The following is a 4,675-nucleotide window of genomic DNA, read 5'->3' as shown; positions in this document are numbered from 1 at the left end:
ATCGCCTAATCATATCACTCAGACGTCACACATTGTACTCCATTTTTTTTTCAGTTTCTTTTATTTGGAAGGATTTTGATTAAAGAGCTCTCAGAAATCCACTGCGCTGAAGAAAGTGTTTATCTTTTTTTTACACACTGTCCAATATTTCCAAACGCAAATTCACCATAGCTCGTGTTGCTTTGTAATCCACAGATGCAGTGTATTCGTATCGTTGTGCTTCATTATTCTGTGCTTAAGTTTTGCAAAGTTTGTTGTACAGTATTTCATCAACTTGTTTCAGTTTTGTGCTGTAAGGCTGTTTGTGAACCTAAACTGAGAGACAAATGGGCAAAATGTGGCACATTTACTAACAGCTGTTTAATAACTTCAACACAGGATGGCTATAATGTGTTATAGTAATTTTGAGGAACTGAGGAATTACTATGATTCAGTGTAAGTTACAATGGATACCAGGTAAAACATTCCTAACCATGCCTCTCAACTGTAACTCATTAGGAGGAATGTACCTCATTTGGCATCTTAAAAAGTTCATGTTCTTAAAAGTTCCATATTGAAAAGGTCTGTCACACATTCATTTAGGACTTTTTTAACTGATATCCATGGTTAATAGAAATGGATCATATTAATTCATGAAAAGGTCTTTTGACAAGTAAAACCAGCATATTTTAACCACTCTATGACCTTTCTAGTTGAAGTTGTTAGTCACCCATTTGTATGTGTTCCACTTTTTGCCCATTTGCTCCACATTATGAGGGTCAGTGTTCTTCATTTTAGAGCTGGGAGTTTGAGAGCTATGTTCCTAACAATGAACGTACGTGAAAAAAGACCCCTCCAATGTAGTTCTGTGAGGAGAGGAGCACGAACATTTTACGACTCAAAATTTAGATAACGTTCTCATGATAATGATGTACTCTTGAGAAGTTTGCGTATGAGTTTATTTTTTCTTCTCCGTGGTGGATTTGGTGGGAGGAGTCGGTGAAAGTGGTTTACATACACCTTTAAGAACGAAGCAACGCTCGTCCCTGTTTTTAATTAAGGCCAAGTGGGCGGTGACTTGCTAGTAGGACATGAATACAGTGGCGTCAAGGTAGAAGGTTGGGCCGTCAAATATCTGTCAGTGATATAACATTTAGTGACTGCTAGGCTTCCACTTTTGGAGACAAATCGCATCTGATCTGCAACTTTAACAGTGAGTTATTTCATGGGATTGGGGTTAGTAGTGCTACATACCATGACTATATTACTCTGTTCAGATTTCCCCAGAACTTAGCCCCAGTGAACAGTCAAAGGCATGCTGTTAGTAAACACCACCTGCTGCACAGATTTTGTCGAGTGCCGTTTCAAAGCATGTTACTAAGACTGACTGTTTATATGGGCGGGATATCTAACCATCGTGTTGTTATAAACGTAGTTTGTCATATGAAATAAGTTTGAAGGAATTGCAGCTTGCGTTTTGTGGATTTTCTTATGATCATTTGACCTCCTGGTGCAGTAGTTAGTAAATAAGAAACTTAGGTAGTAGCGTATCAACCAGAAATGCAGTTTGGGTGGTTAAACTACAAAAATAACAGGATTTGAATTTCTTAGAAACACTTTTTTAGGTAATGCTGCCTTGTGATGAATTTGAAGGATCTCGTTAAATTTGTTTTCCTACTGACCAACTATATGAACTAATCGGTAAAATTATTACATGTTCAGAAGAGACGAGACACTTGGCATGGGATGCAAAAATCAGCTAGAACGGTCTACTTCTAGACTGTATATATGAATGTGGGTCTTGCGGACTAGTTTCACTGACCCCATGCATTTTTTTCCTGCGTACACCTGCTGGTGCATCCTGAACTTCAAGGCTGATGTACTTGTTCATACATTAATGTATGCATTTGTTTATGTAATTAACTAGTGTTATCTGTCTAATATCTATACACCCTGTTGCCCATTTCGCTGCCATTCAGTTTAGATTTAGTTATTTATTATCTAGCTAGGTAATGATCATTTGTCACTTTAGGGTTGGCTTGTTCTCCTTCGCTGTTCGCTACAGTTTGGGCCATAGATGAACTTTATTTATTGATTACTTCATATACGTTCTCCCGCATATTCAGAAGCTGTTTGGTGGACTTGGTGTGCCATATTCGGTATAAAATTACCCAGTACTTTGTCTCTTGTTAAACTTGTTTTGCCTGTGCTGGCAAAAAGCACACAGCTATTTTGTATCCCTGTTTGTTCTCTTTGCCATGTATTGATTCTTTGCGTTTGGTGGCTCTTTTTGTCGAAATGTATTAATTAAGCTTGTGTACGGGGGAAACAAGCTCACCTTTGTGGTTTGCTGAGTACTGGGGAAAGCAGGCTCACCTCTGTGGAGTAATTTGAATACCGTCCATGAAATACATGATTGTTTGATAATTCAGACCCATGGTTGATGGAAAACAAAATAAATCTTTCCCTCCCCCAACTCAGAGGAGACAATATGATCCTTGTTCCACTTTTCCTTCGTACACTGTCCATCCAGTCTTGAGGAAACATAAACCATTAGTGCTTAGGCCCTACCCTTTATTGTAGCACCCACAAAGTTATTATAACTGGCAAATTAATAATGCATGGTTAGATAAATGGTTGATGTTACTCTTCAACTTCCCTTAGTATTTTGTAATTCTTGCATATAAAAATTGCAGTGGTGCATCTCACCGTGTCTGTCTATATGCATGCATTTATGACTAACTGCAAAACCCTATTACCACTTTCTGTCCCATGAAAGTTATACCAGGGAAGTGTCCAAGAGAAATTTTACCTTCCTCTGCAGTAATTGTTTTAAATAAAATACCAGTTTTAAGCATTTGTGTATGTATTTACTTGATGACAACCCCTAACATTGTCATACCCCACAAATTTCAAAGATTTCTCAGAATGTCCAGATTTTTGCCTCAAATTCTTGGTCTGTTCCTCATAACATTTGTTGTATTTTGGCAAATCATTTTATTGAAGCTACTAAATAATAACACACGTTTAAGTTTCACACTTCATATCCTTCAGAATATGTATGTTAATTGCAAAGCACATTATTATAGCAATGTTCTAAGTTTCTACAAGCCATATTTAAAATCTTTCATTGATTTTTTTGGACATTGATCTCCCTCCCTCTTATTTTAATGTATTCAGACTGTTTGTGCTAAGAATATGACAGTTAAGGGCAGTCTTCATGCTAAATGACAGAGAATGGAGAATGAGGCATCGAAGAGTGTAACTTACGACTTGTAAGTGATCTGCATCTTTCAGACTTTGTCTCATTTGTGTATTGAGCAACTCTGTGCAAGTAATTTCAGGTTCTGATTTTACAGCAGGTAAGGGCACCTTTTGTCAACCTGAAGTGCTTATTTTCTTAAGTGCGACAAACAGGGAGTTGTGGAATGGAGAGAAGGTTTGGCAAAACTGCAAGAATGACTAAGAACATAGCAGCTTAAAATTCACTGATAAAGAAAACACATGTAGGGAACAAAGCTCCAGGAAAGGTGTATACATTTGGGGAAGTAGCAGTAGTAGCAAATCAGGAAAGTGGCATTATGTTATCACTTTAGATAGGGTAAGGATAAGCTAAGAGCAGAAAGAAGGGATGACAGAAGAGTGTGGAGGGTGCATAGGAAAAGGCATCATCCATAGAAAATAACAAATGTATATGTTGTTCCTGATGCTGATAAATACTTCAAAGGTATCAGTATAGTTGCACTGCCTGGTTAGAAAACTTTAAAACAAATCACATGAGGTAGGCATAACATATTGTCATAACATGATGGATGAACAGCCTTCTAGAGTGCATTGTAAACACAGCAACATATTTAAAAATCCATGAGCACATGGGACAAATGTAAACCACATTCTAAGGTTTAAATAGCTACTTAAGTAATATCTTTAGATTGACAAGTATTCTGGGAAATGGGTAAAGAAAATGGTTCTTTTCACAATCTGTGTTACTGGATTAGTAGAATGTGTAGTGTATCAAACAGAAATGTATTTTTCTCATTTTCATCAGATTTGTATTAATTCTGTGCAATGCAGCTCTAAATACTGTCACTGTTTTGAATATGCTACTATGTGTAGAATAGTGTTCCACTTATCCACAACCCTTTCTGTGAAAAATACTTCCTTGGCTCTCCTAGAAGCATCCCACTTTGCATCTTTAGATTGTACTTTTTTGTATTTTTGCATTACTTTTTGAAAGGTGGTACCTACTTGGGTGGTGGATTCCTTACAAGTAAAGTGCTGTCATAGTCTTTTGTCTGGCTTCCTTCTCCACGACTGTAAACTTATTAAGCTTCAATAACATTTTTATATTGTTTCTTGTACATGTCATGCATTTTTTGCTACTCTTCTCTGAACTGGTGTGTGTGTGTGTGTGTGTATATGTGTATATATATATATATATATATATATATATATATATATATATATATATATAAAATATTCTTCCTCTACCATAAGTCCTGTTAAAATACAGTGTTTTCTAGATGGTGCCTTTTTTACTACCTCAATAGGTATAATTACTAAAGTTAATCGTCTGTATCCCTGTATTTCTTCAGACTTCCCTGATGTCTTTTTTTCACTTTTCTTTTGTACCTTTAGATCTGTTGATATGTATACTGCCAGGATATTTTCCACTGTACTATTTTTCTATTCCTTT

The 4,675-nt window shown here is 36.4% G+C and overlaps 1 protein-coding gene across 1 annotated transcript in view; it reads left to right on the top strand.

Moving 5' to 3' along the window:
- Positions 1-1,062: 1,062 nt before the first annotated feature.
- LOC122796731 (carbohydrate sulfotransferase 9-like) overlaps positions 1,063-4,675 on the top strand; it is a 1,153,521-nt gene continuing 1,149,908 nt past the window's right edge. Inside the window, exon 1 of the mRNA XM_044065440.1 lies at positions 1,063-1,192. The gene's annotated coding sequence lies outside the window, so the exon portion shown is untranslated. The remainder of the gene's footprint in view (positions 1,193-4,675) is intronic.

This window comes from Protopterus annectens, chromosome 3.part0 (genome assembly GCF_019279795.1).
Source record: "Protopterus annectens isolate FY-2018-M chromosome 3.part0, PAN1.0, whole genome shotgun sequence".
Taxonomy (NCBI): Eukaryota; Metazoa; Chordata; order Ceratodontiformes; family Protopteridae; genus Protopterus; species Protopterus annectens.
The sequence above is the reverse complement of the archived record's forward strand: the minus strand, read 5'-3'. Positions and strand labels throughout refer to the sequence as shown.